The sequence below is a fragment of the Piliocolobus tephrosceles genome, chromosome 5, assembly GCF_002776525.5.
Source record: "Piliocolobus tephrosceles isolate RC106 chromosome 5, ASM277652v3, whole genome shotgun sequence".
Classification (NCBI taxonomy): domain Eukaryota; kingdom Metazoa; phylum Chordata; class Mammalia; order Primates; family Cercopithecidae; genus Piliocolobus; species Piliocolobus tephrosceles.
In genome coordinates, this window is record NC_045438.1 from 88,093,471 (window position 1) to 88,106,866 (window position 13,396).

The following is a 13,396-nucleotide window of genomic DNA, read 5'->3' on the forward strand; positions in this document are numbered from 1 at the left end:
CGTTTCCTTTAAGCAAACCTCAGTCTGAACATTCAGTTTGGAATTGTGTTAATTAAATCAAGGTCCTGTGCTGTTTCTTGTTTGGATCACTTAATCTGGTTTTGTGCCACAGTCTTCAGTTTGGCAAGGCATATCACAAATACATTTGAGGTGAATTAGGTAAGAGAGCACAGCGAAATAAAAAATAATTATTAAATATAAATTATTCCCTTTTCTGGAAAAACTACTCAGCCTAAATATCCTATGGAAAAATGAATCCGTAGGCAGAACATGGACCTTGTTGACAGCTAGGTTAAATTACTCAATGATCACTAAAGGGTAATTCTGTTTTATTTTCTGTCTCCAGCCATCTCCACATCAGCTTGCCTTGCAGTAGCAGCTAAGGTGACATCCATTCTCTGCTCATGTTCAGATGAGTGTAACCATTTTGAAAAAGATATGTCATAGTAGTGACTAGAAGGCACTATTAGTAGGCCTTTACTTTTTTCCACAGAACCCCAATTTTATTCAGACTTTCATCACTCAGAGAGGATGACCCTATAAACAGCTAAAAGATACATCTTCATTGGTTTAAACCAATTGTGGTTTTCCCATTCTCTTGCCAAAGATTAACTCGACCACAGCTGTGTCAGAGGAAGTCCATGGGCATCTATCTGGGAAAGGTTTCCGTAGCTGAAATGGTCAGCTAACCCCCAAAGCTTAATTTTTCCATTCCATAGCCTATGGTAGCTACTGGAAAGCAGCTGTCCAGCAAGATATTATATTTCCCAATCCCTTTTTCTCACATAAGAACAATGAGTTCTGGCCAATGGAATGTGATCAGAAGGCCGCATATGCAGCTTGCTTTCTCCATGCTGCTACAGCTTTGGATATCATGAAGAGACCCTCATCAAGAAATTCTCCAGTTTGAGGGCACTTGTCCAGAAATATCTGTATTAGACTTTACAAAAGTGATAAATTTTACTGTGTAAAGCTACTTCTCTAAATCCTACTTTTTTTTCTTTTTTGTTTTAATTGTCAACAATTTTACTGTATATACGGGTTACAATGTAACGTTTCAATGCATGTATACCTTGTGGAATGATCAAATCAGGATAATTAGCATATCCATCACCTCAAATATTTATCATTTCTTTGTGGTTACAACATTTAAAATTCATCCTTTTTGGCTATTTTTAAATATACAAAGTATTATTATTAACTATAGTCACCTTACACCTTACTGTGCAATAGAACATCAGAACACATTCCTCCTAGCAAACTAACACTTTGTACCCCATACCAATGTCCCCCTTTTCCCTGACCACCCCTCCTCCCTCAAACTTCCCACCCTAGCCTCTGGTAGCCACCATTCTACTCTCTACTTGAATGACTTTGATTTTTTTAGATTTCACATATAAGTGAAATCATATTGTATGTCTCTCTGTACCTGGCTTATCTCACTTAATATAATGTCTCCTAGGTTCACCTATGTTGTCATAAAGACAGAATTTCCTGTGTTTTCTTAAGGTCGAATGGTATTCCATTGTGTATATATACCACATTTTTAAAATCCACTCATCTGTTAATGGACAATAGTATACAAGTGTTTCCTCTCCTTCACATTCTTGCCAATGCTTGCTTTTATTCATCTTTTTGGTAATAGCCAATCTAACAGGAGTGAGATGACATCTCATTCTGGTTTTGATCTGCTTTTCTTTATGATTATAGATGTTAAACTTTTTTCATATATCTGTTGGCCATTTGTATGTCTTCTTTTCAGAAATGTCTATTCAAATGCTTTGCACATTTTTAAATAAGATTATTTGTTTTTTTTTGTTACTGAGTAGTTTGAGTGCCTTGTATATTTTGAATATCAGACCCTTATCCTATACATTATTTGCAAATATTTTCTCCCAATCCATGCATCATTTCTTCATTCTATTTGCCTTTCTTGTGCAGAAGTTTCTTAATTTGATACAATTCCATTTGTCTATTTGTGCTTTTGTTGCCTGTGCTTTTAAGGTCATATCTGAGAGATCTCTGCCCACACCAATGTCATGGAGATTTTCCCCTGTTTTCTTCTAGTAGTTTTGTAGTTTCAAGTTTTACGTTTAAATTTTTAATTCATTTTTAGTTGATTCTTATATAAAGGATAAGATAAGGGTCAATTTTCATTCTTTTGTATATGGATATTCAGTTTTCCCAATATCATTTATTGCAGCAACTTAAATGAATGGTGTTGGGAATGCTGAGTATTTCCACATAGTGTCTTCTTGACACTTTTGTTGAAAACCAATTGACAATACATGTGTGGGTTTATTTCTGTGCTGTCTATCCTATTCCATTGGTCAATGTGTCTGTTTTTATGCCAGTATGATGCTGTTTTTATGACTATAGCTTTTTAATATATTTGAAATCTGGTAGTGTGATGCCTCTAGCTTGGTTCTTTTTGGTCAAATTGTTTTGGCCATTCAGGACTTTGTGTGGTTCCACACAAATTTTATGATTTTTTTTCTATTTCTGTGAAAAAATGGCTTTGGAATATTGATAGTGATTGCACTGAATCTGTAGATCACTTGGACACTATAGATATTTTAACAATATTAATTATTGCTGTTCATGAATACAGGATATCTTCAATTTTTTTCATCAGTGTTTCATAGTTTTTAATACACAGTTCTTTCACTACTTTGGTTAAATGTACTCCTAAGTATTTATTATGATATTTTAAATGAGATTGTGTTCTTAACTTCCTTTTTGAGTAGTTCGTTGTGAGTGGATAGAAACACACCTATTTTTAAATTTGATTTTGTATTCTGCAACTTTACCAAATTCGTTTATCAGATGGAGTCTTTGGGATATTCTATGCAAAAGATTGGGTCATTTGCAGAGACAATTTTGCTTCTTGCTTTCCCACTTGGATGCCTTTTATTTCTTTCTCTTGACTAATTGCCCTGGCTAGGACTTTCAGTACTATATTGAAAATGAGTGGGGAGAGTAGACATTCTTTTCTTGTTCTTGATCTTAGAGGAAAAGCGGTTTTCAACCTTTCATGGTCGAATATGATGTTCACTGTGGGCTTGTCAAATACGGCCTTTCTTATGTTGAGGTATATTTCTTCTATACCTAATTAGTTGAGAGTCTTTATCATGAAAGAATGTTGTGTTTTGTCAGATGCTTTTTCTACATCTATTTAGATAATCACATGACTCTTATCCTTCATTCTGTCAATGTATATCTGTTTACTTTTGTGATCCTTCTGGTTTAGTCCTCATTCCTAAAATAATATTTTTTCTTTTATTGTCAATATTTCCATCAATTCCATCAAGTCATTCCTTAATTTTTCTACTTCTGATTTATATTCTCTAGTAAACATTTCAATTTCTGGTGAGTTTTTTTATTCTTGTTGTTGAGACAGGGTCTCACTCTGTCAACTCAGGCTGGAGTACAATGTACAATCACAGTTCATTGCAACCTAGAACTCCTGGGCTCCAGCAATCCTCTACCTCATGAGTAGCTAGAACTATAGACACACACCATCGTTCCCAGCTAATTATTATTTTTTTTTTAGAGATTGGTTCTCACTATGTTGCCCAGGCTGGTCTCGAACTCCTAGCCTCAAGTGATCCTCCTGCCTCAACTTCCCAAAGTGCTGAGATTACAGGCATGAACCACCTGTATTATTATCTTACATCATCATTACACCATCATTATCTTAATGTTTATTAGATAATTTTGAAATACTACAATTTCAACCTTTTTTCAGCATGTTTCTGGAATGTTGGAATTATTTATAGAACTGTGATTCTACTTCTTATTCTCCTTTTTCATACAATAACTCTGTATGGAATTTGATCTTAATAGTTTTCTGTTGTTTATTTTTAGGTGAATGTAGTTTTCCATAAATTTAGAAGGAGTCTTGGCCCAAATGTATTTTCTAACATTACAGAGCACACTATTCTGTTGTTTTCATGTGGTATTTTAAGATATGGTAACTTACTTTCTGTGATTTTCTGGCTCTTTTCCTTCCCCTCCTGCACTTTAATTGAATCTTTCCTCTCCTTTTTCTCAATTGTCTCTATCCTGCTCAATTTTTATGCCACTCCCAGCAGTTTCTGCTCATTGTGAAGCCCTGCCCTAAAAAGAATCTGCCTGGTCACTTTTGATAATTCACAAGGGTAGGGATAGGTTGCACTCAACACTAATGGAGTGGGCAAAGTCCTGCCCAATTTCAGCTTCTCTTCTCAACTTGGCCTGTTACACTTTCCAGAGAATGTCTTTTCTCTCTTTCTCAGTGTATTGTATCAGCCCATTCTCACGCTGCTGGAAAGCACTACCTGAGACTGGGTAATTTATGAAGAAAAGAGGTTTAATTGACTCACAGTTCCATAGGTTGTACAGGAGGCACGGCTGGGGAAGCCTCAGGAAATTGACAATCATGGCAGGAGGCAAAGAGGAAGCCAGCACGTCTTACATGGCAGGAGCAGGAGGGAGAGAGAATGAAGGGGAAAGTGCTACACACTTTCAAACAACCAGCTCTTGTGACAACCCACTATCATGAGAACAGTAATGGAGAAATACATCCCCATGATCCAATCACCTCCCACTAAGTCCCTCCCGCAACATGAGGGATTACAATTCAACATGAGATTTGGGTGGGAACACAGAGACAAACTATAGCACTCGGGTTTGTTGGATGCCTTGTTGCATCTCTCTGGTTTCTCCCACAAAGATACTGATAAGACTCATATTTTGTGAGTGTTGGTGGTTTGTCTCTAGCTGCACATAGCATGGTGTTTGCTAATATACCTTACCTAGTGTGATGGTTAATACTGAGTATCAACTTGATAAGACTGAAGAATGTAAAGTATTGATCCTGGATATGTCTGTGAGGATGTTGCCAAAGGAGAGTAACATTTCAGTCAGTGGGCTGGGGAAGGCAGACCCACCCTTAATCTGGGTGGACACCATCTAATCAGCTTCCAGCAAATATAAAGCAGGCAGAAAAACATGGAAAGGTGAGGCTGGCCTAGACTCCCAGTCTACCTCTTTCTCCTGTACTGGATGCTTCCTGCCCTCAACCATCAGACTACAGTTCTTCAGTTTTGAGACTCAGACTGGCCTCCTTGCTCCTCAAGCTTGCAGGCAGCCTATTGTGGGACCCTGTGGTTGCATAAGTTAATACTTAATAAACTCCCCTTTAATATATATCTATCCTATTAGTTCTGTCCCTCTAGGGAACCCTGACTAATACACCAATTTTTTTGAAATATTGTGTATGAGTTTTCTGCTTTTGCTATCTGATCTCTCTCTGATTTTATCTGGGGGTTTTGGAAGACCCAAAATGATGACTGGAATTAATTCTTCAGCACACTCATGTATTTATTTAATTATTACTACATTTTCAACTAAAATTAAATTTAAACCAATTTTTTAAATTTAACAGAATTTAATTTGAGAAAGAAGGCAGTCTTGAGAATTAGGCAGTCTCCTGATCCAGAGTAGGCTCAGAGAGACTCCAGCGCAGCCACATGGTGGAAGATTTATGGATAGAAAAAAAGGAAAGTAAAGAAAATGGAAGTGAGGTACAGAAACAAGTGACCAAAACTTAGGGCCTTAGTGCCACTCTCAGTCAACATCATTTGGGGTTTCTGGTCACAGCACATCATTTATAAATTATGGTGTCCTAATGGCCACACATTTCTTTGAGTTTTTGTCATTCCAGCTAGAGACCATAGGACAATCTAGAAATGGTTGCATGCAAACGCTTAAAACTTTTGAGATAATACAGCACAACACGGAGACTACTATTATGACTATCAGGAGGATGATACCAAGCGTTTAGAGTATGCTCCTTAGCCAGGGTCCCCATAAACCAAAACAATTAAAATCGAATAGATCAAAGAATCAGCTAGATAAAGAGTCTACTTGCTTTAACCAACCAGTCCCTTTGCTAATCCTCTACAACTGAGCCTCTATAATACCCAGTGTATTGCTCCATGAACAATTAGAAGTATGAGCAACTGCACAGACACTTCTCCATTTAGCCAGTAAGTAATCTAGAGCAATTCCTTCATTTAGCACAATTTTAGGAAGAGTGTAACTGTAGCTTTTGCAGTAGAATCTGCTATACAGCCTAGTATGAGTAAATTTCTAATCATTGCCTCATTTACTCCAAACCATAGATAAAGAGACCTAATATATAGCGCCAATTCAGAAGAATGAAGGCCTACTGGCAATGTTCTCTTTAACCTATGATGTAAGTTAAGAGGACTGAACCAATATTTTGTTTCTGACTGCTTATGAAACAACAAAGGTACCAGTAAAATGTATTGTCCACATTGGCCCTTCATCTTAAAAGAATAGAAATGTATTCTAATTAATAAGAATGGGGTCTGAAGGATAGAAAATTAGGCAGTGTCTTGCCCTGCAAGTAGTTTATTTGAAAGTGATTTCAGGAAGCAGGGAATGCACAAACAGGAATCGTAAAATGAAAAGAAGAAAAACCAATACAAGAGTGTGTAATGGAGATGGCTAGATTACAGGAAACTGCCTGAGACTGTGACCTTTCACAGAGCTTTAAGAAAAGTCTCCCAGAACTGTCCACCTGAATTATGTAAGAACAACAAAGTATTTCTATAACTATTCCATCCCCCATTGACCAGGGAAACCCCATAATGTAAGTCTCCCACACCTCTGGGCTCTGCATATGTAAATGCACAGTGGATTCCCCGGGGCATTTCAAGGCAGGCATCAGAGAAACCTCAAGACAGGAAGAGCTATATCCTCTTGCCAATGCTAGACGCTGTTGATTACCCATGAAAAGCTGGACAAAATATGGGTAGAACCAGTTGGTACAAAACACAGAATGATGTAAAATAAAATCATGAGGATTTTGATAGTGTCTCAAGGAGTGTTTATAAAGGTTGAGTAAAAGTTTAGTAAAATATCTAAAAACAAACTCTTCTGGATGAATAAATAAGGAAATTTCTGAGGAAATATTTAAAGTACTTACGAGTAGAATTCAGGTAATGAGACTTATATAATCTTTTATGCAATCAATTCTGTTAATCTAATCATATTTTGAAGTATGAATTGCAAATTGTTCTCATATGAACATTAGCTTAAGTTCCTAGAGGCTGTTTATGGAGTAATCTCATAGACATTTAGGTTCAGTTACTATCTCTTATGGTGAACTATCATAAAATATACAGCTATGTATAATCATATGAGATGCATATCATTGACCACTTCTAATATCTGAATAATGTCTGAACAAAATTATATATAAATAGATATTATATATAATAAATATATAAGATACATAATAGATATAATAGATATATATTAGATATAATAGATATTCTACTCTCTATATATCACTAACCAAGTCATTTTATAAAAATGATTTTAAAAGATTTAAAAATCAGGCATTTTTGTATTTGACTTTCTGTTCTAGGAAAAAAAACATGTCCTGTCCAGTATTATAAGTTTCGTAAATCGTCATAGTGACATATTTGGCATGTTCTACTTCATTAGCTAGTCTTATAAAATAAGATCACATTTATTTTTAGTTTCAATTATAATGACTTTTAAGCCCCCATCTACCCAGACTACTTCAGCTTCTCCAGGGAACATAGGTCATCGGACCCCATGATTATTTACACTGGTCAATAACAGACTCTGTCCCCACTGGTTTTATACAGGGAAAGTGGGCATGGCCTTCAAGGCCAGTACCACAACCTCCTAGCTGAAGGAGGTCCTGCAATGAACCTACTTTGCCTTTAGTACTCCTTTTTTCTTTAGTTGTCCTTTTGAGTTTTGGATGGCTGGTGTGGATAGTAAAATCAATGTACTAAAAAGTCATTTCTAAAGCCATGTTTGGAGCTGTTCATCCTTCAATAGTTCCTCAGGGTTCATGCAAAAAGAATGCTCTTTCTGACAGCATAATCTTAGATACAGGTGTTCCAATGCAAAGAGAGTTCAGGTTCCCAATGTTATGGCTTCCAGTTGATAACGTGTAGCCTTTTCCCCAAAACACATATCATCATTGTACCTAGAAACAATCCTCCCCACAACTTAGTTTACGTGTAGATATCAGTTCTGGCTCCTCTTGCCAATATTGTGGCAAAGATAGCTGATATACTGATGTCCTAGTTAACACACTTGATGTCTATAGAAATTTAGAAACAATTGGTCCTATCCCTGTCATTTTACTGATGAAGAAGTCAAAGCCTGAAGTTAAAAAAAAACAGCCACAGTAAAACATCTAAGTATTTGGATATAGATTTAAAAGTAGATATTTTTATTCTTCTTTTTGTGCCACATCTTACCTCTGGCCCCTGAATGAAAAGAAGGATTTAGAATCAATAACAGGAGGAATCATTAAAAATTATCAAATATATGGAAATTAAATAATATGTTCCTGAACAACTATTGGGTCAAAGAAGAAATTAAAGGAGAAAATTTAAAATATATTGAGACAAGTGAAAAAGGAAACGTAGCATACTACAACTTACGAGATGCAGCAAAAGTGGTTCTAAGAGGGAAGTTTATAGCAGTAAATGTGTTGTGGGAGGGATCTGGTGGGAGATGATTGAATCACATGAGCAGGTCTTTCCCATTCTGTTCTTGTGATAGTAAATGGGTCTCATGAGATCTGATGGTTTTAAAAACAGGAGTTTTCCTGCACAAGCTCTCTCTTTGTCTGCCACCATCCATGTAAGATGTGACTTGCTCCTCCTTGCCTTCTGCCATGATAGTGAGGCCTCCCCAGTCATGTGTAACTGTAAGTCCCATAAACCTCTTTTTTTATTTTGGACACTGCCCAGTCTTGGGTATGTCTTTACTCAGCAGTGTGAAAATGAACTAATAAAGTAAATTGGTACCAGGACCAAGTAGCTACAGGAAAGATGCCCAAAAATGTGGAAGCAACTTTGGAACTGGGTAACACACAGAGGTTAGAACAGTTTGGAAGGTTCAGAAAAAGACAGTAAAATGTGGGAAAGTTTGGAACTCCCTAAAGATGTGTTGAATGGCTTTTACCAAAATACTGATAATGATATGGACAATGAAATCCAGGCTGAGGTGGTCTCAGATGCAGATGAGGAACTTATTGGGAAATGGAGCAAAGGTGACTCTTGTTATGTTTTAGCAAAGAGACTGGAAGCATTTTGACCCTGCCCTAGAGATTTCTGGAACTTTGAACTGGAGAGAGATGATTTTGGGTATCTGGTGGAAGAAATTTCTAGGCAGCATAGCATTCAAGAGATGAATTGCTGTTAAAGGCATTCAGTTTCGAAAGGTAAACAGAGAATAAAAATTTGGAAAATTTGCAGTCTTACAACGCAATAAAAAAGAAAATCCCACTTTCTGAGGCAAAATTCAAGCCAGCTGCATAAATTTGCATAAGTAATGAGCAACCAAGACAATGGGGAAAATGTCTCCAGGGCATGTCAAAGACTTTTGCAGCAGCCCCTCCCATCACAGGCAAGGAGGCCTAGCAGGAAAAAGTTGTTTTGTGGGCCAAGCCCAGATGCCCTGCATCCCAGCTGCTTCAGCCATGGTGAAAGAGGAAAATGTAGAGCTCAGGCCATGGTTTCAGAGGGTGCAAGCCTCAAGCCTTGGCAGCTTCCACGTGGTGTTGAGCCTGTGAGTGCACAGAAGTCATGAACTGAGATTTGAGAACTTCTGCCTAGATTTCAGAAGATGTATGGGAATGGCTGGATGCCCAGGCGGAAGTTTGCTGTAGGGACAGGGTCCTCTTGGAGAACCTCTACTAGAGCAGTGTAGAAGGAAAATGTGGAGTGGGAGCTCCCACACAGAGTCCCTACTGGGGCATGGCCTAGTGGAGCTGTGAGAAGTGGGCCACCACCCTCCAGACCACAGAATTATAGGTAAACTGACAGCTTGCACCATGCACCTGGAAAAGCTACAGATACTCAATGCCAGCCCATGAAAGGAACTAAGAGGACAGCTATACCCTGAAAAGCCAAAGGGGCAGGGCTGCCCAAGACTATGGGAACGTACCTCTTGTATCAGTGTGACTTAGATGTGAGACATTAAGTCAAAGAAGATCATTTTGGAGCTTTAAGATTTGACTGCCCTGCTGGATTTTGGACTTGCCTGGGGCCTGTACCCTCTTTGTTTGACTGATTTCTCCCAGTTAGAATGTCTGTATTTACCCAATGTCTGTACTGCCATTGGTATCTAGAAAGTGACTAACTTGCTTTTGATTTTACAGGTTCATAGGCGGAAGGGACTTGCCTTGTCTCAGATGAGACTTTGGTCTGTGGACTTTTGAGTTAATGCTGAAATGAATTGAGATTTTGGGGGAACTGTGGGAAGGCATGATTGGTTTTGAAATGTGAAGATATGAGATTTGGGAGGGGCCAGGGCAGAATAATATGGTTTGGCTATGCGTCCTCACCCAAATCTCATCTTGTAGCTTCCATAATTCCCATGTGTGTGGGAGGGACCTGGTGGGAGATGATCGAATACTGGGGGTAGGTCTTCCCTGTGTTGTTCTCATGATAGTTAATGGGTCTCATGAGACTTGATGATTTTAAAAATGGGAGTTTTTCTGCACAAGCTCTCTCTTTGCTGCTGCCATCCATATAAGATGTGACTTGCTTCTCCTTACCTTCCACCATGATTGTGAGGCCTCCCCAGCCATGTGGAAGTGTAAGTCCAATACACTTCTTTCTTTTGTAAGTTGTCCAGTCTTAGGTATGTCTTTATCAACAGCTTGAAAACAGACTAAAACAAAGATGTAATATAGAAAGGTAAAGTCAAAGTCCCGTAGTCATACATTTGAATTAAGAAAGTTAGAATAAATTTGCTGATAAAAACCTAGAAACAATGACAAACCCAAATCCAGTGAGTAATCCTGGAGCTAGATTATGTTTTCTTATACCATTTGTACTAGAAGGCTCAGGCTTCTTAAAGAAATGGCTGATTCCAGGTCTGGTGCAAGAAATGTGCAACATAATCTAAAATATCTTGCAACACCACATAAGAAGGAAAGATCATCTTATAATGTCAAAAGACTTTAGAGTCAAATTGAAAGAAGCTCTGATTGGCCAAAGATAAGACAATGAAAGTGTCAAGAAGGACAGATTTAACAATCAATTGAAACCCATTAAATATGTTTAAAATTTTTGTAATGATATTTAAAATAAAGTGAATTGGTCATCTTTTGAGGATGACAGAGAACCACTTTATTATATTTAAAACTGAATTTAAAAAATAATTGAGCATTTACACTGCCTCTCCTTTAGATACTGTGCTACTGGGTAATAGTAGATGAGAGGAAACATCACCTTATAAAGCTATACCAGCTAACAAATGAAAAAGAAGCAACACAATTGTGTTACTTTGTTGGAAGCCCCAATAAATTATTGTATCTAAGTTTAGCTTTGAACAACAACTGCTTTAAACATTAACAAAGAACAAAAATCAGACATTATGTACCTTCTAATGAAAACTTATCATTTTGTCAAAGGGACTGAACTTGAATCCAACTAAGTACGGATTTAGCTACCAATTTGCGGGAAATACAGAGGACAGAGGAACATGTCAAACTCTACCATGAGTATACAGTCAGCAAAATCCAGATTGTTGACTCTAGTAGGTCAAACGTTCTAGGTTCTTCACAGACATATTGTAAGAAAAAGAAACCAATGGTTGAGAAAACTGTAGATTAAAAGAGGCATAAAATTATAGCAAGTTTTTTTAAATGGGCAAGACTGAACTATATCATATCTAGGGATGCCCATTTGGGTAGTAAAATCACAAGGAAAAGTAAGGAAGCACTTCCTATACATGTCCAGATTGTGTTTCAGGAAGTAGAGGGAAAGTGCTGTAATAGAGTTGGGTCTATGGGGGTATTTCTGGAGAGGCTGCCAACATTCTACTTCTTAAAATGAGTGGTGGTTACAAGGCTATTCACCTTATGATAATTTGCTAAGCTATACATTTGCTTTGTGTGGTTTTCTGGAGCTGCATTTTATTTTAAAATAAAGGGTAATAACATAAACAAAATATAAGCATATATCAAATATAATGTATATGTCTACATGAAAGATACATTTTGTAGGCAGAAATATTTTTTAAATGAATCAACTTGCTTCACAGAGCCCAAGGTTCTTAATACAACAGATAAAATATTATTAACATTGAAAAACATAGGATATTAACATTTTTGTTATCCCATTTGCCTAACATAATGGTAAGAATATAAGTACCATTTATTGAAAGTTCATCATATGGTGAACACTGTGCCAATTGCTTTACATGAATTATCTCATTTAATCCTCCCAAAAATGTTTACAAATAGTGACTGTAATTATCTTAAAGGAATATTCCACATAAGGAGACTGAAGCTTAGAAAGAGTAAGTCTCATACCTGACGTTCCCCAACTCCAAGTGACACAACTGGAATTTGAATCCTGGCAGTCTAACTCCAGACAAAGTTCTACCTCCAAAGCAGATGTTCAACAATTACTATATAATAGAGGTTTTAAAAGAGGAATACAGGCCGGGCACAAAGGCTCACACCTGTAATCCCAGCACTTTGGGAGGCTGAGGCAGATGGATCACTCGAGGTCAGGAGTTCAAGACCAGTCTGGCCAGCATGGTGAAACCTCATCTCTACTAAAAATACAAACATTAGCTGGGCGTGGTGGCATGTGCCTGTATTTCCAGCTACTCGAGAGGCTGAGAGAGGAGAATCACTTGAACCCAGGAAACAGATGTTGCAGTGAGCCAAGACCATGCCACTGCACTATAGTCTGGATGACAGAGCGAGACTGTGTCTCAAAAAAATTAAAAGTAAATAATACATTTTGCCTTCCTATATTCTATTCATTGCATTATTCTAGACATAAAATATCAAACAATTATATTTGTGTTTGAGTTGAATACATTATATCTAAATAATACGTAAGTCAAACACAATATATCGAACCAATGTGTGGTGTTTTTTTTTTTTTTTTTAGACAGAATTTTGCTCTTGTTGCCCAGGCTGGAGTGCAATGGAGCAATCTCAGCTCACTGCAACTTCCGCCTCTTGGGTTCAAGCGATTCTCTTGCCTCAGCCTCCCGAGTAGCTGGGATTACAGGTGCCCTCTACCACACCCAGCTAAGTTTTTACATTTTTAGCAGAGATGGGGTTTCACTATGTTGGCCAGGCTGGTCTCAAACTCCTGACCTCAGGCGATCCACCCACCTTGGCCTCCCAAAATGCTGGGATTACAGGCATGAGCCATTGCTCCTGGCCTTGGTGATTTTTAAGAGCCATCATAATCCCATGTTCAATGAGTATTTAAGAGAAAAGGAGAAAGAAAGAGAGGGGGAGAGAGAAAAAGAGGAAGGAAGGAAGGAAGGAAGGAAGGAAGGAAGGAAGGAAGGAAGG